This window comes from Phyllopteryx taeniolatus, chromosome 14, assembly GCF_024500385.1.
Source record: "Phyllopteryx taeniolatus isolate TA_2022b chromosome 14, UOR_Ptae_1.2, whole genome shotgun sequence".
Taxonomy (NCBI): Eukaryota; Metazoa; Chordata; class Actinopteri; order Syngnathiformes; family Syngnathidae; genus Phyllopteryx; species Phyllopteryx taeniolatus.
Genome location: NC_084515.1, coordinates 21114388 through 21142210, shown reverse-complemented (window position 1 = coordinate 21142210; position 27823 = coordinate 21114388). Strand labels below are relative to the sequence as shown.

At 41.3% G+C, this 27823-nt stretch overlaps 1 protein-coding gene across 9 annotated transcripts in view; it reads left to right on the top strand.

The window, feature by feature from the left end:
• astn1 (astrotactin 1) overlaps positions 1 to 27823 on the top strand; it is a 271109-nt gene that overhangs the window by 203489 nt on the left and 39797 nt on the right. The gene's annotated exons all lie outside the window — the stretch shown is intronic.

Genomic DNA, 27823 nt, shown 5'->3' with positions numbered 1-27823 from the left:
TAGACACCTTGAAAACTAGATTTTCCGAGAATGATTGGACATGTGGCGGCACGGTGAGAGACTGGTTAGCACATCCGCCTCACAGTTCTGAGGACCGGGGTTCAAATCCCGGCCCAGCCTGTGTGGAGTTTGCATGTTCTCCCCGTGCCTGCGTGGCTTTTCTCCGGGCACTCCGCTTTCCTCCCACATCCCAAAAACATGCGTGCTAGGTTGATTGAAGACTCTAAATTAATAGGTGTGAATGTGAATGCGAATGGTTGTTTGTTTGTATGTGCCCTGCGATTGGCTGGCGACCAGTTACGTGCGCACCCCGCCTCTTGTCCGAAGATAGCTGGGATAGGCTCCAGCACGCCCGCGACCCTAGCGGAGAAGCGGTACGGAAAATGGATGGATTGGACTTGTACAATTCAATCAACATATCACCAGTGTTGCCACAGTTCCCTTGAAAAAGTAACTGCTACTTTACTGATTACTTGATTTCAAAAGTAACTAAGTTAGAGCACTTATCCACAGTATAAAAAGAGCATTAGTTTAACTGTACCTATTACTTGGTAACATACACCACACAGGTTACGGAATGATGTCATCATCATGAACCAATAACTTAAACATGCGTGTAGTTGAAGCCACATTAAATTAGCTACTTAGTGCAGACTTGACATGCTAAATACAGTACGTACCTAAACATGTACGCAAGTACACTTTTCGAAAGATTCTTAACTGATAGATAGATCATCACAGGTAGACAGATAGACTTTAGCAACTCTGCATATTATTCGAGTTGTGCGGTTTCCGATTGTATGGGTGTCCACGAAAGCAACTGTGTGTGTGTGCGTGTGTGTACATAAATGTGAGAGAGTGGCGGTTAGATGTTGGGCTTGGGGGAAGCAGACGGGACTGCACTTAATGTTGTTTTAAATGCGTGATTGCGGCCAACAGTACTCACTTTATTTGCTTTATATGGTTTTTGGTAGCTTTTCCTGATTCCGTCCCCCAACAACAGACAGGAGCGCGCAAAGACAAACACACACACACACACACATTTGCTCCCACCATCGTAATTTTGATGCGAAAGAACGGGAAAACGTCTTTGTTCCCGGTGACAAGTTTACGCAGCTGTTTACCTTGCAAAGCTGTGGGTGATGGATGGGGAGAGAAGCACTTACGTGAACGTCATGGGTGCAGCGCGTTCACCCATTATTCACCAGCTCACAAGCAGTCTGGAGTACAGACGAAGTTGAAACTCTCACTTTTCATTGTAAATGTTGTTTTAGCTAAGTGCTTATGAGTCCATCAGTGAGTCAGTCCTTACCGCCGTGACGATTTCTGACCGCGCACCTCGGTATGAATAATTAACTCACCATGCATTGCGTGCTTAACACGCCAGTAAAACTATATTCGTAATGCGTAAATAAAAAAGGAACAACAATCAAATACACTTTTTACCAAGGAAAATAACAAAAATAGTGTGTTGACAGTGGAGCCGTGCATTTCTTTGCACTTTTATATTTACTGCACCTTCACTGGGGATTGTATGATAAACAGTGACGTCCCAGTCAGGAAGCGGTCTGCCAATTTGGTAAATGGACATCTAGATGGGCTGCTGCTATCAAGTCATCAGCTAGAAATGATTGCTTGCTAAGAATCATTGTTGACTCAATAGTAACTATTGTTGGTTTGATGAAATAACTGTAATCTGATTACTTTCCTGGATACAGTAACACGTTACATTGCTCGTTACGCAAAATGGCAGCCATTTTGGAGTAACGCATTACCGGCATCACCGCACAACAGAAATGATCATACTGGTAATAACTGAAAAGTGAAAAAAACAAAACCGTTTTCTTCAACTCAAACTCATTTGACAACAATGTTTTCCTCAGTGCTGCATGTCTGCATGTTATCTTGTCTATGTTTGCAGAGTGTTTGCAGCAGGGCAAAAACCATGTTGCTCAACTATCAATGAAATGCAGGACTTGTATTTATCCCACTCAGTGCATGTCTGACGAGACAAGCCTCTTTGTTCCGCTTGTAGGTGTTTCACTAGATATATTTGTGACTGAAAACAATAGTGTGTGCGTGTGTGTATGTGTGTGTAGTCGCCAATGTGTTATGGAGAGCAATGTGAGCTAATTTGACTCTTTATTTTGTTGGTTCTGCAATACATTACAGTTTTCTGTGCAGACTTTCTCTGGGCTGTCTTACATAAGAGTATTTTTACATGACTCAGTGCATTGTGTAGCATCTGGGGAAAAAAAATATATAATTTCTGTAGTATGACATATAGTTGCTGACCTTTCAGTTATTTCTTCTCTCACAAAGTTTTAAGAAAAAGAAAGAAAAGTTAAAGGACAACCCAACTCAAAGAATCTTTTGTTGTGCTGTCCATGTATGTGCTGTCGGGGCAATGGCAAGTGGAATGCAACACAATAAGAAATAAGTAGATTGCAGCTAATAATTGACAAATGTTTGCTTTTGTAAAGCAGTCAACAACAGGGGGGTCTAATTAACACGTCACCATTTTTCTCATTAAATATACTGTATTTCCAAAGGTGCTATTGACATGAAATTTTCACCAGATGTTGGTAACAACCCAAGCAATCCAAACATTCAAAGAAAGTAGAACAAATAAGATCAGAAATTAAGTTGTGTGTAATAATGTGAAATGACACAGGGAAAAAGTATTGAACACATGAAGAAAATGAGGTGTAAAAAGCCAAGACGACACCTAAAATCTATCAATAATCAAATAGCAATCCTTCCCCTTGTCAGTGCAAATGAATATCAACTGGTTCAGTCTTAAGGGTCTAAGATCTCCTTTGTGGGCCTTAGGTGATGGCATCAATTATGATCCAAAAGTTTGAAATGTGGTTTCTATGCATGGATTTGATATAAAAGCAAAATATATATACACACACTGTATATATACATGGATACGGAATGTATTCAGACCTCCTTAAATTTTTCACTCTTTGTTATATTGCAGCTGTTTGCTAAAATCCAATCTTCTCCCCCGATCGCTCAGCTTGGCCGGACGGCCAGCTCTAGGAAGGCTTCTGGGCATCCCAAATGTCTATCTATCTTCGGGCGAGACCGATATAATTGGTCACGATCAGTCCTTGCCTTGTTAGCCTTCCAGAGGAAATCTGTCAATTTAAATCATTTTAAAAGGTAATTGATTGATTGTATTAATACTAGGAAATAATGTATTGGATTTCCGCACGGCAGACTTTATATGGATATGTGTGTGTGTTTATTTAGGACTTAATGATAAAGACGTTAAAAGGAGCATTAGTGATTAAGATTTCCTGTCTGTCACAGGGGATCATGGGAGTATCAAACTGTGTAGTTTTTTCTGGCGCTATTGTGTGGGCCAGTCTGAGAAGCAAACCACATCTTTCATGATCCTCTGTGCAGTGCAGGAAATATGACAAAGCAGCATGCTAATCTTAACGAGTGGAATCCGCGTAGGTTGAATAAAGGCAACTGGACTTTTTTGTTGAAGATGTTGGGGAACGCCCTGGGAAGCTAAAATCAGAAGTATGGAAGCATTTTGGTTTTGCAGTCACAAAGGGCATGTAATAACTTTTTGCTGACCACTGCCGTCGACAAGTCGTGGAATATAATATGAAAAGCCACAACCACCCGAAACCGAATGTCACGGTCGGGTTTTCGTGGTGTTGGAAGGCAAGACAAAATGTGAGACAAGACGACTTTAGACATTCGACAATGAACCGACGAGCGCTGACAGAAACCAGGGAACTAAATACAAACAAATTGACGAAGCAAACGAGGAACACCTGGACAGGAGACGAGTGGCTGGAGGGAGCTGATTGGCTGACGCAAAGTAGAGGGTTGGACGAGAACAGGTGGACATAATAACTAAATGAGCGCACAAGACATGCACAACATGGGACACAGGAAAACATGAAACACAGCTAAAAACAAACTAAAACACAGACCATGACACAGGAAGCAAGCGAGGACAAACACCAATTTGTGAGACCTTTCACCCAGGTTTTTATCTTTTCGTATACAATATATATATATATATATATATATATATATATATATATATATATATATATATATATATATAGATTAATTGAAGACTCTAAATTGCCCGTAGGTGTGAATGTGAGTATGAATGGTTGTTTGTTTATATGTGCCCTGCGATTGGCTGGCGACCGGTTCAGTGTGTACCCCGCCTCTCGCCCAAAGATAGCTAGGATAGGCTCCAGCACGCCCAGAGCGGAACAGAAAATGGATGGATATATACAGAGTGATTGAAAAGTAACTCCCTATTGTAAAATACTTATAATTTATTTATATGTTGTAATATTTTTCCTCAATTTTGAGGGTTGAGATGGTCAATTTCCTCAACTAGTCACTCACGGGGCGCAAATCGAGACAGACAACCATTCGCACTCACATTCACACATCAATTTATAGCCTAACATGGAGAAGAACCCGGCAAAAACCCACGGAACCACGGGGAAGGCCAGAGCTGAAATTGGAACCCTGAACATCAAACCTGCGAGGTAGTATGCAGCATATGCTAACTACTCCGCCACCGTGCTGCATGACAATGAAGTCAACTAATGAAAAAAGATATTATGGGTTTTTCATACTCTAGCCACTATGTGCGTTGTAGCAGGGTTGATTAATAAAACTTTTTATCCAACGTGTTTGGGCATTTGTAATTTTATCCAGTCTGATGAACAGATTGAAATAGTACAGTACCTCACTACTAGCCATGATGCATAAAGCTTGTGGGTCTGCCTTCTACCATTGTCTTTAAAATCAGGCTGTTTTCTTTAACTATATTTCTTCAACCATATTTTTAGCAGAAAAAACCCCACAGCAATCATAAATTGTTGCTATGATGAAAATATATTCAATTATCTTGAGTAAAGCCTGATCCAATTGATTGCCTACAGAAAGGTCTCATTTCCAAGGTGTGAGTCAAAACACATCTCATGATGGGAAAGAGCAAAGAGCTGTCTCAAAAACATCGCAGAGTAATTGTTGCAAAACATAACGATGGTAAACTTCACGTTATTGAAGGAAGGATGAATGGGCAAATGTACAGAGACATTATTGACAAAAATCTGCTGCCATCTACGAGGATGATGAAAACGAAACAAGGGTGGACATCGCAGCAGGATAATGATCCAAAACATACCACCAAGGAAACTCTCAATTGGTTTCAAAGAAAAAAATAAAGCTGCTACAATGGTCCAGCCATTCACCTGACTTGAATCCAATGGAAAATCTATGGAAAGAACTGAAACTAAAGGTCCATAAAAGAAGCCCACGGAACCTTCAAGATTTGAAGACCGCTTGTGTGGAGGAATGGGCCAAACTCACACCAGAACAATGCATGCGACAAATTTCTCCATACAGGAGGCATCTTGAACCGGTAATTGCAAACAAAGGCTTTTGTACAAAGTATAAAATAAATACCAGCTGGCGTGTTCAATACTTTTTCCCTATGTAGTTTCACATTATTACACACAACTTAATTTCTGAGCTTATTTGTTCTAGTTTCTTTGTATGTATAGATTACTTGGGTTGTTCCCAACATCTGGTGAAATTTCAATAGTACCTTTGGAAATATATTTAATGAGAAAAATGGTGATGTGCTAAATACTTATCAGAAGATTTCACAGTGTTAGATATGTGTGTGACTATGTTAAATGAGATTTTCCATATTCAACTCAAATTGCTTTCCATAATTTTATATTGCAACTTTCTTCAAATAATTAAGTAGACTTAAGTCATTTTGTTGAATGTTGCAGAGACAAGAGAGTGTGACAAGAGAGTTTTACTGTAAAGACAAGCATATTCTTATTTTTTGGAAGGACCTATAGGCAAATGATTGTGCTACTGCATAAATATATTTTATGAATGTGTGAAAGAATTGCATGGGTTCTATTACAGGTGAAAGGTTGGCACACTTCAATCTTGTTCTTAATTGTGAGTCGATTCAGACATGCATGAGTGTTCCCAATACATCTCTAAGTCAATACATCAATGCACTTGTATAATTACGGTAAAAAAAAAAAACTGATCATGTCACCTAGGCGTATACGTAACTCTCTCTGACATTTATCAAAATTAGAATTCAGTAGCAGTAGTAATAGTCATTTTATCAAATCAACCACTCCGACTGGAATATGTGGGTTTAGTATCGAACTCCACCCCAAATTGAAGATGGGACCTCGGTTTGCCAAAGGTTAGTCAAATGTATGTACAAGCCACTGGATAATTAAACTTCAGAAAAGAACAGGTTTTGACATTTGCATGTAATTATATCGTATAAATAACATAAAATGTCAGGATCTGCAGTTTTATTGTATTTGTGTTATGAGGGTTGGACAACACTGATTAGGCTTGATATACTGTGTATTAATATAGTCTGTGTATAATCCATATTTTGGCACATTTCCTTGTCTTTGTCTATGGAGACATTTGACAAATGTACAGGCTCGTATATTGTAAAGGCTAAATATGACAATAAAGGACATAATATATATAAACACAACTGTCAAACTTTACCTTTGATCATTCAATATGAATGACAGTAAATCATGTATATTCATCAAACTATATGTTCTTTCCATTTAATTTACAAAAGGAAGCAATTTATGTATTGTCCTGCTAAGCCAACGGAACATTCGTTACCATGACGACAGTGGGCAGCACTGTTACGACAAGGCGAAGCATTGTCAAACACATACATCGTTTGTCATGATGAGGCTAAGAAAATGGATGATGCTTATAGTCATCAGAATTGAAGAAGCTCATCGAGAGTATGAAATATAAACTAGAGAATAGTGGATGATGTGAGAAAACAGTTACAAACATCTGGGATATACAGTACACAACCGCCCATTCATAATGAAGTTATATTAGGCACCACTAACAAGCCTAACAAATGTGTTGAATCATGCAGTGCAGAGACTTGTCACTGCCTAATGACTGATATTTCCTGACACACCAATTGGACCTGGAATACATAGGGAGGCTGGAGTTATTACTGTACTTTATTTAGTAGAACAGCTCCTGTAGCAAGGGGGTGGAGAGAGAAAGACCATAATACAGAATTCCAATTATAGAACAGAGCAGGTTCTGTCTGTTTGTGAGAGAGAAACTTGAAGCTTTACTTTGTGGAAGGCAATCATTCCAACGTCATTATAAGGGTTGTTTGCACAATATTGAAGATTGAAACTCAATTGGTAAGAATTCATTTGCTGCTTTGAATGCTTGAAATTGCAAATGCATAGAGTTAGGCTACCCTGGGAGTGGCGTTTTCAGCTTCTGGTCTGACTAGGACTGTCTGAGGATTCCAGATGTATCCCTTTTATGCCTGAACAGTTTTATTGTGTCACAGTGGAGTTTTTAAGCTTCCGCTGTGGTTTCTTAGTATTATAATTGATGGATACACGAGCAATTTGCATATTTGTCGCAATAAGTGAGTGGCCCCACACCCAGCGAAAGAGGCCCAGCGGTGTGTGCCTGCGGGCACATGCAAGGGAATTGACACCGTTTTGCATGCACAAAGACTGACAGAAGTGTCCTGTAATTGCTGTGCCTGCACCGCGGCGGCTGAGGACCCCACCCAATCGATCGAGGGGCGGGATCGGACCCCGGGGTCCACCCGTCAGCAGCCCGGCGGATGGGACACGTCCCACACCGAGGGACCCCGACACCTGGCCACCCGGTGGAGGCCGCATGGACGATGCCACCCCTCCAGCCGGGAAATAGCACAGAGGTGCTGAAACCCGATCCGACATCCACACCCTCCTGACCCCATACCAGTCCCCCAGGAACCCTTGGATATGTATATGTGCCCAGATGTGAGTAGTGAGAAATCCATCCATTTTCAGAATCGCTTATCCTCACAAGGGCAACGGGCACGCTGGCGCCTTTCAAAGCTGACTTCGGGTGAGAGGCGGGTAAACCCTGAAATGGTCACCAGCCAATTGCAGGGCACATTTAGACCACATGCACTCACATTCACACTTACAGACAGTTTACAGTCCCCCATCAAGCTACCAGGCATGTTTTTGGAATGTGGGAGGAAACCGGAGTACCCGGAGAAAACTCACGCAGGCAATAGGTGGAGATGCAAACGCCACACAGGGAGGCCGGATTTGAACCCAGGCCCTGAGAACTGTGAGGTAAATGTGCTAACCAGTCGGCCACAATGGATATCAGTGGGGTAAAATGAATTTGTTTTGTTAATGTTGGCATGCGCCTCGAGCTCCACTTCCTTTACGAAAGATGCTTTTTGTCATTGCTCAAACAAGCCTGCCTAATTGCTGCAGTGCTGAAATCAAATTCATTGTTGCAAAACCAGGCGGCACGGTGGACTCCAGCACCCCCGCGAGCCTTGTGAGGATTAGCGGTACAGAAAATGGCTGGATGGATGTTGCAAAACACAAGTTCTTCAGTATTGTACTTCGAAATGTCCTCCTGCGCAGCTCGCTAGACAAAGTGGTCAAATTGGACCGGAATGGTCTTGAGTTGCACACTTGATGGTGACAGCACAAGCGCACCACAGCTCGCTTGCTCTGTTAAGTGGCATCAAATGCACACTTTACAACATTCATCCCTTTTTAGTTGTTGTTTTCACATCTTCATACAGAAGAAGAGTATGGGCTGAGCAATTATTAGATAAATGTGATGCTTTACCAAGCCTCTCACTTACTTCAAATTGTTTATTAAATGAAAATTTAAAAAAAATAGTTTGTGCCTTTCCAGTTCAGTGTAAAGACAATAAACGGTGTTGCAATACTATAGAATTGTAGTTGTTTCTGGGGCGTGGGGACGACAATGACAAATGACAAAATAGTTGGAACTGAATTGTAATACACTGTGTCATTTATCTTACATATCAGCTTGAACAACGGAATAGAATAGAATCTCTAGAATGGGAATGTCGGCACGGTACAAAGTAATTTGGAATGTTTTGCTTCCAAACTCACCGTAGAGTTGGCAACTTTACTTTTACAAGATTGTGATGTACTTGTCAAATGTAAATGATCATGTTTGTGCACATCAAAGTCTGCACAAGCACTCCGCTCATAACTCTCAACACTAAACAGTTGCGCTTTACAATATGTCCAGGCTGGACAATCAATATTAGAAACCATTAAAGTTCTCGCTGGATGTTGAGGCAATGACAGGCACTGCACTATATTGCAAAGGTAAAATCGGGATCTAGAGCTTCTTTAAGCGAGTCCAAGGAAAGATAAAAACTATATCGGAAGAATAGATTTTCCCACCTTCTGGCATTAATGGACTTTCACAATGCTCACTGCACCCATCTATGTTTTGCACTATTAATGTATTTGTTAAATACTTAATTTGTGCTTCATTACCCTTCTCTCTCATGCATGTCAGCCATGCATCCTAAATAGATTGAGTAGGTGTGCTAAAAAATGTAATTACCATCTTGTACATCTGCACTGGTTTTCAATAGTTGGGCCCGCATGAGATTGTGGATAATGGTGCTCCTTCTGCTCTGGGACTCAGAGGTAAACAGTTTTAAGACTCCCCGAAGCTGTCATAATAAATAAAAATCATATCTCCATAGAATTTGCAAAAGACCGCTTATTTTTATGCCTGATCATGAAAACTGACTGATGGAATATTTTATTTGACAATCATATATGACCACAGCTTCTTTGTTTTTTCATGAGCGGAATAATGAGAACATTGTGGGTTTTTTTTTTGTTTTTTTTTTAAATAAATTAGAGGTGCATAAAACCAAGTCATTTCACACTTGACCATATTTGCAAAAATGAAGAGTGACAAACAGTGAAACCATTCTCCTAAATTTGTACAGTGTCAGGGGAACAAGAGCTGTTTGAGGAGAACTGCAGCAGGCGTAAACTCCTTGGAGAGCAGTGTTTTCTCATTGCTTTGATTATGCCTACACAGTTCGAGATTTTTCTGTTAAACCCTATAGCATGTCAACAGCCCTCAGCAAGCCTCTGCTGCTGAGCCTCGGTAATGAGAAGCGATTTCAGCACACTGTGGATTAAAGCCGTTCTCCCCATCGCCGCGGTGAACTTCTCACAGTTCTCTCTGTAAACTGTTAGATGATGCATACAATAATTGAACATTTTCTTTTTCTTTTCTTATTGTGGTTCCCTTCACACTCGTACACTATTTGTCTCATGCCCCCCCCCCCCCCCCCCCCCCCCCCGTTGTGAGTCATGAGTTATTTGCCAATTGTGGTGGTTTTCTCGCAGATTTAAGTGAGCTAATGGTGGCTCCTATACAGATTTTATTCATTTATTTACAATGGAATATTGGAAGTAGAGGACAGAATTTCCTAGTTTTCTCTATTTCAAGTGTTTATTTATTTGAATGCTGATGACTGAAACCCCCAAATTGAGTATCTCAGAAAATTAGAATATTGTGGAGAATATCTGGTGTCACACGCTAATCAGTTACTTAACTCAAAACACCCGCAAAGGCCTGTAAACGGTCTCTCAGTCTGACAGTTGTCCAAAAGACGACCATTGACACCTTGCACAAGGAGGGCTAGACACAAAAGGTCATTGCTAAAGAGGCTGGCTGTTCACAGAGCTCTGTGTCCAAGCACATTAATAGAGAGGCGAAGGGAAGGAAAAGGTGGGAGAGAAAAGTGTACAAGCAATAGGCATACCTGCACCCTGGACAGGATTGGGAAACAAAACCCCTTCAAAAATGACAATCGACAAATCACATAGAATCACAAACTTAAACCAGGACACAGACTCATTTTGACAGGTTATGCATAAAATAGTAGAAAACTATGGATTTTGGTGGAAGGGCAACTTTAATTAAACGTCACCTATATAGTTAAAACATAAAGGTTGATTATTTCAGTTTCCATTATTTTCTATGGGCAAAAAAGTACAGTATTCTTAACACATTCACTGCCATTGACGGCTTTAGAAGTCAAATATCCATGTTAACTGGGAAGGCTGGCAGTGAATGAGTTAATTTGAAGAATCCCCCTACACTGTATCCTGCTCAAACTCAGAGGTTGCACTGGATTTAATCGGTCAGCAAAGTTCAAACTTTGGGCAGCGTTTCTGCCACTTATTCTCCCTTTCCTCAGCTTGTTTGAGTGAGGCATATGGTTTAGCAGCGTTAGACTCCACAATGAAGGTCAGCGCTGTGTCTGATAAAAGTTACTCTCTCTTCAAACTTTTTCTCCCCTGCGGTCCCTGTGTAATCTCAGTGTGTGGAAAATGCCAGCTGCCAGTCTCATTTGCAGAGATATGGACCAAGCCCTAAACGCACTTGCTTACCCACGGCAGAATAACAGTGAGTGAGAAAAATATGTAGATTATAAAACGGGGGCTTTCAGATGATAATATTCCAGCACCAAGCTGGCAGGTCCCAGAGAAACTACAACAACCAGGTGTTGCTGTTTGTTGATTTTGTTTTTACGTGTGCATGCATGCGTGCGTGTGCCAGAAAATGTGCTGTCAAGTCCTCACTGTAACTCCCTCTTGGGCAGGACAAAATGAATGGCCTTTGCTATAGATTTTTGGCAGACAAGTCCCTCTACAACCATTTTATATCTTATTACCAACAGCCTCAGATGCTCAAATTGATCTCAAATTATCTGTTTGGGGAAAAAAAAAAACCTCCCCTGGTGAAAATGACCTTTTACGGTCCTTACCTTTCAGTGGCAATTTTTTCCCCTCCACTGTGTGTGTGTGTGTGTGTGTGTGTGTGTGTGTGTTCCCCTAGAAATTCAGTGGATATCCTCAAAGCCTGAAGGAGAGCAATTTCTGGAGCATTCACTATGGTAAGCATGTCCAAGGTGATAGCACTCAAGTTGTACTAAGATAGGGAGGAAATGCGACTGTTTTTTAAAATCAAAAATCCAGCAAGGACCTTCAGGCTGCATCGAACTAATCTGCCTGCAAAAATATCATCAGCATAAATATTTTGTCACTCGCATTTTTAGTCTCAAGAGAGGAAACTTTCTACAGTTTTTGCAGAGCCTAAAGATTTCTATATTTTCCAATATAATATGATTAAAGTAAAAGCAAATCCTGTACAAGGACATTCATATCTACCATGTCTCATTCCTACTTGTATTTTCTTGACCTCCTTGTATAAGAGCAACTGTCGAAATTAACATGCTGTGGCTAAGACCACAGGGAAAACATTCTGTGATGCAGTATCAAGTCATATTCCTGCTATAATGAAATAAAGGTGCACATGAAATGTATATGAGGGAAATAAAACAGAATGTAAAATTTTATTTCTTGTATTAAACACTCAGGCATGAATTTGAAAAGGTCGTTAGTTAAAAGAAGGCTGCTTTGCCGTCACAACTTTACTGGTAATGGTTCTTTCGGCCAAGATATGCTTCATTATTTGACTACTACATGTTCTCGCAAATCCTTTACTCCACAGGTGTCAAATTCAAGGCCCGGGGCTTCAAATCCGGCCCGCCACAACATAGCATATGGCCCGCAAAAGCAAATCATGAGTGTGAACTTCCATGATTCTTGTTCAAATATGTAGCAAAATTTCTAATTTCACATGTAAAAAAATATTTAGTTACCAAAAGGAAAATCTTGGCAAAACCTAGTACTGTGCATAATACTTTTACACATAAGTTTGGTCAACTCTGCAGTGGCAATACGAAATGAGCTTTCCATTTCATAAGATCATGACAAAGGTGCCTGCCAGTGGAGGTCTAATTTCAGTAGTCCTACAATTGTGCGGAAAGAAATGTTCCAGCCTTACGAACATAGAAGTGGAACAGTTGAAACTGTCTTATTCTAACTACTCTCGTGTTTGTCAACCCACAAGTAGAATTCACTACACAAAAGTAGAAACAATTTGCCAAGATGTGTGATGGCCATGTCCCCATTGTGCTTTGTCATCACACCACAAGGATGGATTGAAGTGTGAAGCTATAAGGTTATTTTTACATTGCTAATTTACCACTTTTTAAATTACAGTTTAGGAAACGCCCTCGTGCAGGCCTGTCAGGCAAATGCTCGAGGTCTGTACTGGATGTCCACAGACAGAGGGAAAGACTGAAGACTGCTGCTAAAACAGAAACATTGAGACACGTGCTGCATGAATGGAAATTGAGTGGACAGGATTTTGATCTTTTACTCTACCACTTGCGAAAGATGTACACTCCCCTTCAGAAGTATTGAAACGGTTCGGCCAATGATTTTATTTTCGCTGTAGAGTGAAAACATTTGGGTTTGATCTAAAGATGAAGTGGCGACAAGACAAGTTTGCTTCTCACAAAATAATTCACGCTCAGACTTCTACAGTATCAGGAAAATTGCTTAAATATGGAACATTTGCTAATCTACGTTGCCCTTTCAACTCTGCCGCAATGCCGCTCAGCCAGCAAGCTTGCGTTGCAAAATGAGTTTGTTGTATCTCTCGACTTGCCCTGACTGTCAGTAGGGTCAGCAAAAGTTTGTGGAAATATCTCTCTCTCTCTCTCTCTGTCTCTCTCTCTCTCTCTCTCTCTCTGAACGCAAGCTTACTGGACAAAGGTGCCGCTGTGTAATGTGTTGTCAATTCACCTGTTGTTTTTTTGTAGCTGCTTCCAGCTGGCGGTGTCCCTTACTTTCCGCACTCTTGAGCGTGCAGCGCCCTGAGAGGCGGCGGAATAAAGTAACACTACAGTATGCAGCAACATACTCGCCCAACTGTCGTTATTTGCATCTACAAATACACACTTTATCGCAAGAAGCCAGCTCTGTCCAAAATAAAGAAATAAATAAGCCGATCTTTTTCAGCCGATACCAATTATCTGAAAACGCAGAGTCATTCATTCCAATCCAAACTCAAGGCACACATATTCCGGACTGCCTATTCACTTTAACATTTCTCGTATCATTTGCCATTTTAATTGATCGGACTCTGCCTATACTCCTTCACGGCCTTACAGACATTCAGAACTCTTGACGCAGTGGGACACAACCTGACTTGCTTGATTTTTGTCACAGTAACTTGGGACTTGCTTGAAACTTGAAGGTTAAGACTTGAGACCTACTTATGCCTTGCACATACAGGTATTTGACTTAGTCCCACCCCTGGAGAATGTATAGGAAAAGTCGGTCATAGTTCTGTCAGGCACTGGTCAGCAGCCCTAATCAGCAGGCAAAGAGCACGTGTTCAGTGCCAGTACTTCAAATGCTGCTTTAAACACAAAGCGTCCATCAAGGCTCGCTAAGCTTGTCAGATATCGCTAGATATCCTCAGTGTTAGTATCTGCATGCCCGACAGGTGGATTGGATTCAGCGGGATGAAACTGAGTCAAGGGTTTTATCTTGATAGGTCGGGCGTGAAAGTTTGCAAAGTGTACAGCGTAGAAAGGTTATGTTGTGGAGGCATTAATCAAAAGTGGCTGAACTTGCGAAATGTTCTAACTTGTTTCCGTATTATTCATGTTGATCATAAATATTCCCCCTCAGTGTCACATGTCAAAACATATCTTAAAATCCATGCCTCAAAAGCAAGTCTAATGGGCTTTATTGGCACTCTGCTGGGGGCTAATTTCAGTGGCCTGGCAACATGAGCAAACGGCTTCAGAGTGGTTATTTTGGTGCAAATATTCACAAGTTTTAATTGCTGTAAGCAATTAAACACTCTTTGTTACACCACTCTGCTTAATCCAACAACATTTTTATGCTCTCTCATACATAGTCAAAGTATTGTTCTTGTCTCTTCCATTATAGTCCAAAGTTGATATGTGGAATTTGTATTGTATACAGAACTAATTAAGGGTCAAAGTTTCTCTTCATTTGTCTCCATACTAAGAAATTTGTCTCAGAGCAAGGGGACGTCTGCAAACATGAATACAAACAATCATAAATCAACATACCATATAAACACATCAAACACATTACATTAGTGCAAAACATCCTGCCATCCACAGTCCACACCGCATCCTATTGGATGTTCCGTCCATCCATCCATCCTCAACACGGCTTATCCTGGTTAGGGTCACGGGGCACTATCCCAGCTGACGTTGGGCGAAAGGCCAACTACACCCTGAACTGGTCGCCAGTCAGTCGCAGGGCACATATAGACACGGACAACGATTCACACTCACATTCACACCGTCACCGAGTGGGAACTGAACCCACGCTGCCCGCACCGAATTCAGGCGAGTGTACCACTACACTATCAGCGACCTATTGAATGTTCATGTTAGTTAATTTAATTGACTAAAAAACTAATGGGTCCTGCATTTGCATAATGATACATTCCTTGCATTGTGTGCTGCTCCATAACGTTTTGGTAACATACTACAGAGCTCACAGGAGAGAATTTAGCATACTTGGCCGGCAGGAAACCCAGTGGGCCTCCTGTTCCTTTGAGATCAAGTGTGTCTAAATTCCTTTTCATGGGTCAACTGTAGCCTGCGGCAAATTAGTGGCAATTCAAATCTTAAAATCAAATACAGGCCGCATCATCAGAACATCGAGCTAGCCTTCGGTGTGCTTCTTACTATTAACATTGGGTGGTGCAACAGGAGGACTCGAACTCGAAAAAGGGTGTGTGAGAACGCTAATACGTTGTACATTTTGAACCAGTGGTGGGCAGTGAATTTGCTCTAGGAGGCTTCAGTGGGGCATTGCCCAATAGTACCACCTATCATGTTGCAATTATAGACACTGTCAATACCAAACGCAACACAACTGTGCCATGTCATCTGGCAGTTCAGAATTACTATTTATCCAATAACAAATATATATTTTTTAGATAATAAATAAAATAACATCATACGGTTTCCTTAATAAAATCAACATTCTGTATTTTGTGTTTACAGTACTCTGGTTATCTTTGTCTGAAATGTACATTTGTATGATGATTTCAAACAAAGTGGGAAAACCATGCAAAAAAATTGAGAAGAGGAAAAATACTTTTTCACAGCGCTGTATCTATCTATAAGGACACATAAATATAAAGTATACAAGGGGTGACAGTAGGTAATCCGTAAGGACTTGAGATTTGGAACAAGAGATTTTGAGGATGTTTCTTATGATGAGGAGTCCACCAGCCCAGGGTGTAGCCCACCTCTCACTAAAAGGCTCCAGCACACATGTGACCATCAACAGGATAAGCAGTAGAGAATGGAAGGATGGATCCAAAAAGAGAAACATTCTTGGCTCAAGCTGAGGAGCAGGTCACCCAGTTGGATGAACGTCGAAGCATCTTGCTCAAAGATACGTCTGCACCCGCTGTACGGACATCAAACATTCAACAGGTGAAAGATTACTCATCATTATTGCGTTTAAAGATCACAGCTTACCTTCAAATCAAAGGGATACTTTCAAGGATAATATCTCGGGCAGGGGTTTTGCAAATTGTGAGTCGCATCTCCTCAGGAGGTCACACCGGGGTGCAAATCAAAACCAGAGAGAAAAATTGTCTTGGTTAAAAGTGATCCTCATATTTGTAGTTTCAGGGGTGCTGTTACCTCACCTGATTCATTATTATTTCAACAATTGTATTCTACTTAAAATTCATTTCATCCTTCCACCCATTTCCTACACTGCTTATCCTTACCAGGGTCATGGGTGTGCTGCAGCCTATCCCGGTTGATTTCGGGCAATCTGTCAAATGTGCAGATCAGCGAATGTGAACACACCACCGAACACAAATACCACCTAGCCCCACCACGTCCACGCTGAGCAATCAAGTACGTGCCAATGAAAAGAAGATACACTTTTAGCTCATGCTAATTTCCGCATCCAACAAAACTCAGCGGCGTGCTTTTGGCTTTGACATATTTCAGACAATGTGGTTCGGCTGGAGCTTGGGTCTGGAACTTCGTCCAGCGTAGCTTCAAAGTTATGGGCATAAAAACTTGGTGGGGAGGTGGTTATTATGTAAGTCTACAGAACAGTTTTGACGGAAATCCAGAACGGCCCACTTACAGACACATTTTCAGAAATAGGGAGCTCACAAATGGTTTATGTGATTGTCTAATTTCACACTTGCTGGGTGGGCCTGCATTCCAGAGATGATGGACTCTATTTTTTTTTTCAACATAAATCTGGCATGACGGGCGGCGCAACTGTGCGCTGGAGATGGGTTGGACCGGTGTTGGTAATTTCGTAGACCAGCGTAGCCCGACGGATCCGACAGTGGGCAGGCTGCGCCACTGTGGGAGTCTTTTTTTTTTCCCTCTGTGCGGAAGACAATGCGCGGGGAGAACATGCAAACTCCACACAGGTGGGACCGGGATTTGAACCCCGGTCCAAACGAACCAGTCGCCCACCATGCCGCCTCAGAAATATATATAAAGAAAGTATAAATAATGAACATCAGTATAAAGAATTAAAAAAAACAATGGTATATACAGTATCAAAAGTATAGATTAAATGTGCAAATACGAAAGATGAGGAGACTTGTGCAACAGTCAAAGTCTGAGTAGCAAGTCACATTTAGAGACATTTACAAATCAGAAGGCAGTGTGGGGAGGTGTGCACGTGTGTGTGCATGCGCATGTGCATGAGGGTTCAGAGTTCAAAGTTTAGGTGGGCAGAGAGTTCAGCTTCCTGACAGCCTGATGAATAAAACTGTCTTTAAGTGGGCTGGTCCTGGCCCGCAGACTCCACAGTCTCCTCCCTGATGGCAGCAGACTGAGGAGGCTGTGAGATGGATGGGTGGCATCCCCCCATTCTATGTGAGACGGGTGCTCTAAATGTCCTGCAGGGAGGGAAGAGAGGTTCCAATGATCTTCTCAGCTGCCCTCACTATGTTATCTCTCTCTCCATCGAGAGTCTTGCGGCAGGATGTGGCGCAGGCTCCCTACCGCACGGTGATTTCGATGGTAAGGATGGGGGTCGGGGCTCGACGCTGGTGAGCTTTCTTGACCAGTGATGAGATGTTGCTGGTCCAGGACAGGTTCTGCATTGCATGGGAGCGCACTCTCCGGAAGCCTGCTGAGGCTGTCGCTCCAAACGTAACATCCTTGCATGCAGAGGAGAGTTGCAAAACCATGAAAAGATCTTCCCAAGAAGAACTGCTCTGTATTTCATTTCACAGGTTTAGAGTACACAATGCATCATGCACAGTCACGCAGCATACTCATTGTTTATCTGCTTCTTCTGCGGATTCCTTTTTTATTTGTTCTAATTGTTTTTTTGTTTTTTAATTCCCCCCCCCCCTCCCCCTCCATAGACATTATCCCTCAAAATCTCTGCATTTTTAAATACAAATTTCTCATCTCACTGCTTTCCAATTTACTAAGCTGCTGGCTGCTTTGATTTCTGACATTCAAGCAACAGCAGGGGCTCATGATTACATTCCCTAACGATATAATGTTCATCTCAGGCCAAACACAATCAAAAGGTTAGTGTGCTTTTCCTTGCTTCAGTGTGCCGAATTCAACAGGCACATGGTTTTTGGCGGCCCAAAAGCTGCTGCCGTCAAAGTGATCCACTATCACCATCTAGTGGCAAACAATCCCACAAGTTAAATTACATGCAAAAAAAAGTAGAAACCACAGAGAAGTCAAGTTTCGAATTTCGGCTCATAGTGTCAGGGGACTCAAAATCATGCAACATTGATCATGCAGAATGATAACTGGTCATATATTCATTTCCACTGTCTGTCTCTCCTATCCCAAGAAATGTGAAAGCATTGTGCAAATAGGACATATGACTCACGTCAGTGCGCTGGCAGATGAACTGGTGTTCGCTCTTGCTGGAGTGTGGGAGGAATGAATGAATGGAGAGCTATTATGTGAATCAGAAAAGCTCTTTGCAACATCAGGGGTGCACTCCACTGATGTGCCATTTCACCAAATTCGGGAATGGCTATAAAAAGCCCCAAATTCCATGACGCGCGCACACATGCGCACTCACGTGGCACACGAACACACGCCGAAAAGCATGGTCATGGTGGGTGTCCTGCAGTTTAGAGGATATTACTTGCCAGCCGTTATCATAAATGACCTTCCGCACCAGACTTGTCTGGTACAATATCAAAATATTAACTGCAATGACTGGATGCTTAATCTTGACCATTACACCAACAGAAATGGAGGAGCATTGCTTTATTAGCTACGGAGCTGCTTATCTGCTGCCCAAAGCGTAAACCATCAGAAGTTATTTTATCACTGTTTGGTTTCCTGTTTGAGTTCGTGTGTTTTCTTGAATAGCATTCTGTCTCTGGGTCAGCGTAGATTGATAGCGTGTGGATTTCTTCTTGATCTAATCTGTTTCAATACAGCACAAATAAACATTCACAAGGATTAAAAAAATAAAAATAAAAAAACCTCACGGCAAATAATTAATCAGATGCATCATTTTGAAATGACATTTTAGCTGTTCAAATCCAGATGCAGCATGATTAATGACATGCTGCCCTGCCTTGTGGTCTTATGCAATATTTAAAAGCTAATTACAAGTGCCAAAATTGCACTACTATTATTGTCTTTATAGTCAGAAAACAGGTTTTAACAACTATCCAGAGCAGTGGTAAGTTTCTTTAAATGTAAGAATCTAGTGTCTTTTTCAGATTTTAAAATTGTTGGACTAACTTAGCATTAAGCTAACTAACGTGCTGTGAAAAAGTATAGGCCCCCTTCTCAAATTCTTAGATTTGTGCACTTTGTTTAAGATCATAAAAAAAATTTAAATATCAGACAAATATAACCGTAGTGACCTTAAAATGCTGTTTTTTAATGGTGATTTCATTTATTAAGAGAAAATAAACTATTCAAATTTGCCTGACCTGGCCCTGTGTGTAAAGGTAATTACCCACCCTTGTTACATCATGAATTAATTGGGGTAATCCCAATTTTTGGTTCATTTTCACTGATCACACCCAAGCTTGATGACCTCCAGACCCGTTCAGTCAAGAAATCACTGAAACTGAATCTGTCCCGACAAAGTCAAGTCGGACAGAAGATCGAAAATAGATGCAACAAAATGACGCGATCCGAAGAAAATACAAAACAGTTGAGTCATTGACATCTATCAGTCTGCAAAGGGTTAAAAAAACAATTTCTAAAGCTTTAGTGAACCACAGGGAGAGCCATTGTCCTCACATGGAGAAAACATGGAACAGTGGTGAACCTTCCCAGGAGTGGCCGGCCTACAAAGATTACACCAAGCGAACACCAATGAGTCATACAGGAGGCCACAAAAGAACTGCAGGCCTGCCTTGCTTCAGTTAAGGTCGCTCAGTGTTCATGACACAACAATAAGGAAGAGACTGGGCAAAAATGGCATCCGTGGCAGAGTTCCAAGGCCAAAACCACTGCTGACCAAAAACAACATCAAGGCTCATCCGACTTTTCCAAAAAAAGACTTTTGGGAGAATATTATATGGACTGACGAGCTGAAGTTGAGCTTTTTCGAAGGTCGTGTGTCTCGTTACATCTGACGTAAATTTCAGAACAGACTCAAGGTCCAGACTTTAATCTCCTCGAAATGCCCAGGCATGTCCTTAAAAAGGCCGTTCACACTCAAAAACCCTCCATTTTTGCTGAATTCAAACACTTCTGCAAAGAAGAAGGAGACAAAATGTCTCCCCAGAAATGTGAAAGGCTCATTGCTGCTTCCAGAAAATGCTTGATTTCAGTTGCTGCTGCTGAGATTAGCCCAGCCAGGGGGCCATTACTTTTTCACACAGGGACAGGTAACTTTCAATGTTTTTTTTTTTTTTTTTTCCCTTATTCAATGAAATCACAATTTAAAAACAGCATTTTAAGTTCACTTGGGTTTTTATTTGTCAGATATTTACGTGACTTAAACATTTAAGTGGGAAAACTATGCAAAAAATATAAGAATTTGAGAAGGGGGCCAATACTTTTTCATGGCACTGTAACTAGTGTTAAACTAACTAACATATTTATGTTGTTTTTTAGCCAACCTCCTGCGTAACTACGGGTTGAATACGTGATGCTTTGAAGCCGGACTTGCAACAAATATTTGTTGTCTTTATGGTTGGTGTCTACGGACAAAAGCTCAATGCATATGAATATCATTTATTTCTACAAATATGATAAGAGATACGGAAACACGAACGAAGCCTAAACATCAGATATTGTCATCTTCGGTGACTCTGTGGTGCCATCTTGTTTCAAACAAAATTCATTGTTGACATTTAAAGTTCGTGCAGGCGCTTTGTCCTCGACTATATGTTTCGGCCATTTACCGTGCCGGAAGTAGGTGCTTTCACCTGTTTTGCCCAATGCGGAAGTTGGTAGGCCATATAACCTGTTCATGTGGTTAAAATTCCAAGTGCACCAAAATGCCTCACAACGAACTTGCGGGGTTGCTCTCCTCTCTTATTTGTCACAAAACTGTAAACAGGAAATAGGTGTGGTGCACAGACTAAGCAAATAAAACGGCACTAATAAACAACACCAAGGAACATTTGTTGATACCTTTGATATATGGACAAGCAACTAGGATACAATACACCAGCCAAGAGTTGAGTGAAAAAAAAAAAAAAGAAGAAAAAGTATGGTATAATCAGACATCTTAGCAAGATAAGATTAGCTAGATAAGATGAGCAATGGCAGCAACTATTGAGCATGTATGACAGTATCGTACACGCTTTGCCAACGACGTTGTTAATTGTCTGGTCTGTTCACATGCCACCAGTAGTTACCCCATTTTGCTCTTAGAATTGTTCCATTGCGTCTCTTCACCTATCATCCCCTGCCCCTTACAAGGGGCATTAGGGTGCATTGATGTGAGCATATCAATAACACCTTGGTTCATCCTGTTACCTGCAGACGAGCAGGCTGCAGACCCATTTACTGTATAACTCATATGCATGTTGCAGCTGACCGAGGTAAGATTATTTTCACACCACCAGGGGTACCGTAAGGGAATCAAAGTGCAAAAGCGCTATTTTTTTCCACAGGGGTCCCATGTCCTTGGCGGCACTCCTGAGCACCGCTCTGGCGTGTGTTCGAAGCAACCTCTCGCTGGTGGCCTCAAGATGGTTTATAGTGGTTTTTTTTTGCTGTGGTCACACATGTCCAAATGAAACTCAACAGCCTAAAGGGTGCTCGCGTGGAAGCACCAACAGTGCTGGCTTGTAGACATTCATAAAGATGCTATGTTTTAACATCAAGCAACACTACAGACTTTGAGTATGTGAAGTGTTGCTTTGTAAAAGCTGTCTAGACTTACAATATAGAATATATTACATTTGGAAATAGAATCGAAGCATTTCAAGCACTTGAATTGTTTACTGAAGAATTCAGTTGATTCGAAGTACTTCTCTGTGTTCAAAAATACATCACATTACATTACATCCGTCTTCCGTTTCTTTAAACTTAAGTTACTCAAACTTATAGGTATCCTTGTTTTAGTGCATTCTGTCTGTTCCAGTTTTGCAAAAATGCCCGTCGGAACGGCAGGTTGATTGTGCCGTACCTTACCGGCCTCTTATTTTGCCTACGCCTCCTTCTCACACCTGCCTTGCAGACACTGTCCGTGTATTTAAAGACGCCAATTTGTCTTAGTTTTCCTTCGTTACATTGCGCTGCTAAATTCATCATGTATCATCGATCTGCTCCTCTCTGTATTTTGCACTTTCTGATAGAGACACGCAAAAGGAACTGCGCTGTAATTTTGCCTGTTTGGCGTACTGGTTATTAAATAAGGAAATGCCAGGTTTTTACCTGTGGTGCATGTTTAAGGAAATAAAATGGTTCCTTATCTTATCTCTTATCCTCCACAAGGTCAACTGCCGCAAGATGCTAGCCGCATAGAAATACTGGATGCAGAAATAAGATGTGCAATCTAAAGATTACAGTATATGATGAATGAAAGGTTGCGCTATTAATGTTCACTGTTGCCAAAAATCAAAGTGAATCTGAGCCACCGCGGTCACAAGGGTCATGCAAAATCTGTTACTAAGCGAAGCTAAGTGAGTGCTGCTGGGATGCTGCAGTGTTACAGATCCAGTGATCTTAAATTATGATTAAGCAGTGATGGCTGCTTTATTGATTGAATTAAAGGGGTCTGTTGGACCTTGGCGCAGCGCTGCGCTTGACTGAGTGCCATTCTAGTTTGAAGAAGCGATCCATTTTCTGCTGCTGCTGCAGCTTTTATGTTCGGTGTCTGTAGGCTTTAACAAAAGTGCTCGTCAGTCGGTCAGACGCCTTTAGAAACCTCTGCTCCAGCAATAAGTAAAACACTTGATAAAAGAGTGCTCTAAGGTTGTTCAAGGATAAAGGCTTTGAATATGGAAAAACAAAAAATACAATTAATGCTTTATGTTAAAGTGGGAGATCAATCCCTCATTTACTAGTAAAAAGGAATGCTACACATGCATAGAGAAATGGCGAATACCATCACCGCCGTGACAAATGTGAAACTAATGCCTACATTACGGCTTTGAAAACAAATGTAGTCTTAAAAGGATTCACTGAACTTTTGAAGGACCCAATTATAATTGAATTCATCTGTTCAAGAAGCAAACTGCCGCCAACAGAAAACTTTTATCAACTATAAAGGCGATGTTGAAGCAACATTTGAACATTCCGAATTGGCATCCAAGTATAAATGTACGTATCCTAACAACAGTATCTGTATGTACCCAGCCATTTCCTTGCCGTCGCGCAACAAACCCAGTGATGAACGTGCTGGGGGGCCGCAAGTCGCCTTACATGCCTGCAGCTCACTTTGAGGTGTACCTTCCACATTTTCTTCTTTTATTATTATTGTGAACTGATTGTTGAGTTAGCCAAATTGTGCTAAGAAGTCAAAAGAAAATTCTGATTAACATCCAAATGGTTCGACATCGAAGGTGTTCAAGCGGTGCATTCGTCCGACTTCGGGTTCAGTTCCCACTTAGTGACGGTGTGAATGTGGGTGCGAATGCTTGTCCGTGTCTATACGTGCCCTGCGACTGAATGGCGACCAGCTGAGCGCCTAGTCCGCCTTTTGCCCCAAAGTCGGCTGGGATAGGCTCCAGCGCCCGGCGGCCCTGAACAGGATAAGCGGTATTGAGAATGAATGGATGGATTTTTGTATTGTATAAATAAAATTGTAGAACGTGGAGTCCCCACTGCATCTTTGGTAACAAACGTTTCCCCGACCTTGTACAGCAGGGTTATGTCCAGTGACACGTGTAATCCCCCCACTGTGAAAAAAAGATTAAAAAAAAGGCAAACACACAGAGTTAATCCTGTGATTCGCTCTGAACTGGGTTATTGCACAATATCGTGACATCTCATGGAACATCCTGCATGACTTCAGATGTGACAGCTTGATCAAATTCCAAATTGTGTGACCATGATGATAGACTTTAGAGGTTTGAACCTTGTTTTTTTTTTCCCCCCAGAATTTTTCACTCACGTCAGACATTTTGGCTGCCCGTCAGAAGCAGAGCGTTGTGATTGAATTTCTTGCTTTGGAAGGTGAACCGCCCGCTAAACATTTTCAAAAGGTGTTTGGGGAAGCTGCAGTAGGCTACAGCACAGTCAAAAAGTGGGTGTCCAGGATCAAAGACAAAGAATAAGAGCCTTGTTTGAGTGACGAGGAAAGGAGCTTGTGAAGTCATCAATTCCTTTGGTCAGATTATCACCCTGTTTCAGATCTTCTCTGAGGACGAATAAATTAAGCAAGTTGCAAAGATATGGTTAAAAGTGCAGCCTACTGAATTTTACGAGGCTGGCATACATGTGCTTGTTCATCGATGGACAGTCGACGTTGAGAAAAAGCGAGAAAAGTAAACAATGAAATCCCCACTTTTTGGGCTTTGTTTCTATGCGTATATCGCCTTTCTATTGCAATAAATAATGCTAGAGGATAATTGGGCTCATTGCTTTTTGAATGCCACTCCGACATTATAAATATGGTCTTATAGTACTATTCTTTATGGTATAGTCAGATAAACAGTCGAGATCAACATAAACTCTTTTGACTTTGGCATCTTGCATCACTAACACACACACACACACACACACACACACACCGAGGGCTCAAGACGCGTGAGTTGGATTCTTGGTGCGACTCACCTCTCCATCAGACCTCATTTACCGACACAGCCCTCTTGATTGGTGAGAGTGTCGCTGTCAACTGGTCCCAGTGGCGTCATCCCAAGGTCCTTGTGCTCCATGTTGAGCTGGTCAAGGACGCATTTATCCAGGATCCACGCGCACTGAGACATGTATAGCATAGAGATTGTCTGGCATAAAAATACAAACACACACAAAAATGTGGCTATTCCTTTAGCAGTGGGTCATTAGTTTGTGTGTCGGAGCTCCTGTGCGCTTTGCCTCAAAGAGTCTTTTTTTTGCATGTTCATGTAACTATGAAGTATGCACGTTTGAAACGATGCGACTGTAATGCCCCCCAGTGGTTGTAGCAAAATAAAACACACAAGCGGTCGAACTGACGGTTGTTGAAATGGATGAATGTAAAGAAGCCATTCAAAAGGTCATCATTTGACTATTTTCATTTTAATGAGGTTCAAGATTTGCTAAAGCATTAAATGTAAAAGAGAAGGGGAGGTCTTTTTTAACGCACCTGCTCATCTGAAATTGGAGTTATTTAAATTGAACTTCAGTCGTCCTATCATGTAATTAGAATAATGACATAGCTTATGTAAAACAGTCAATGATAAAAGCATTTTTTTTTTTCTGCCTTCTCTTACAAGGGTGAGACTCATTCCAGAGACAAAAGGTTATCATGATTAATATTCGGACTAACGAATTCAAATGACCAGAATAAAAGCAATCAATGCTTTGCGTTGCACATTATCAAAGCGAAATTATTGCATTAGAAAAAGCGAAAGAGAGGACAGAGATTTTTGATTATTATTTCTTGAGCCAAGGATTTCGGTAGACCTTCCTGTCAGTTTCATCATTCACATCCACTCGCACGTAACCTGGGGCTGAAGTTCCATGCATTCAAAATACAAAATACCACTGTCGACTTCAGACTGTATAGTGCAGAGATACATACATATTGTATGTTGTTTTTGCATGCGTGTTGCATTGAACACGCTTTTGCTCCATTTTTATAATTACAAACATCAAGTACTGTATTCTTTTTAAAATACAATTTCTTCAGTTCTTCAAGGCTTGTCTGTCCGCACCGGATGGGGCGGCTTTCTGGGCTCCCTGCGGCTTCTCCGTGCTGGGGTCCCATTAGTTCCCTGGTTTCTGTTTGCAGGGGGCTTAGTGCTGGTCAGGCTCAGAATTGATGTTGCAAAAGCGTTTGCAGCTGAGTTAATATCATGATTAGGTGCCTTTGAGACTCCCCAGTCCTTCCTCTAAACGTCTATATTAATTCGCTGTTATGCTGTTTGAAATGCATACTGGTAAAGCTCCCGCTCTTTCATAAATTAACTGCAAACAGGCAATGTACATGCAAACAGCAAAATATGTGTGCTTACTGACACAGTGGAGATTTTTGGCTATTGTTAACATTTAATGAGCTCATAGTTGACCTTCACTTGGCAACATAATTCAGTTAGCAAGCTGACTGTGTACTGTTTAACAAATATTTCAAATTTCTGAACGTTTTTTATGTTCACTGCTTGTTCACTATGACAGAGTGGACAACATCCAACTGCACACAAAATATGATGATAATATGTGATTTGTATTCTGCAACTTTCCACTGTTTCAGCCACCAGTGAAGAAAGACAAAATGCTGATGGTAATGAAAATTCAAAACATCAGAAGTTTTCTTAAAGGGGGAGTTGCCCCATAATAACAGGGTGGACAGGGTTGGCACTACACTGGCGCTTTGACACATCGGCAAATCTTCATGTGCGTCAGAAAGAAAGGTCTTTGTTCAGAATGACATGGCACTGTGTCCATTTTAATTTGATGTATCAAAAGTACTAGTACTTGGTATCAGTGAGTACTCATGAGTTGATACTCGTACTGGTATCGCTCTGAAAAAAAAGTGCTATCAAACATCCCTATTCAATATGATTATGAAAATAGAATATGCGGGATCAAAATGTGTCGTTTTATCAAATAACATGTTGTGGACAATAGAATCCTTTAACCACTTTTTCACAGAGCAGTGTGTGGGACCAAAATCACTTACATCCAGAGGTGTCAAAAGTACTGCTATTGAGTACTGAAGTAAAAGTACTGATACTTGTGCAAAACAAACTACTATGCTAAAAGTAAAAGTACTGAAGCGACTCCCCTACTTAAGTAAAAGTACAAAGGTACACAGTTATAAATGTACTGAAGTAAAAAATGTAAAACGTAAATGGATATTTTCCAGCCCAATGTTGTGACGGCACAAACACGTCAGGACAACATTTCGGTCCTACAAATTGTATTTTTTTATGCCTGCAGCTCAAAAAAAGAAAAAGGCTTGCAATCATTTGAAGTTAAGCAGCACATGCATGTCAAGTTTAAGTTTCAAGTAACACTGAACATGCAACTTGAGTAAATCAGATTGATCATTGATTCACATTTCAAGTAAAAAATTTTTTTTTTTTTTACCAGATTAGTCTTGGCAGGTGCATTGACAGATTCCTTTACATTCTTTTACGACTGAGGGCGGCTGTGGCTCAGTAGGTAGAGCAGGTCGTCCGGGGACCGAAGGCTCTCTAGTTGGAATCCCGGCTACGACTGTCCGCATGTCGGAGTGTCCTTGGGGAAGACACCGAAGCCTAATTTGCCCCCAGTGGGCCCGGCAGCGCCTCCCACGACATTGTGATGCATTGTGATGGTGTAGATAAAGCACTGCATACTGAAAGTGCGGTCCAGTTACCATTTACTAAATGCTTGACGTTGCCCCTTAAAAGCACACATCAACACACACATATATAACGATGTGTGTGTGTGTGCGTGTGTGTGTGT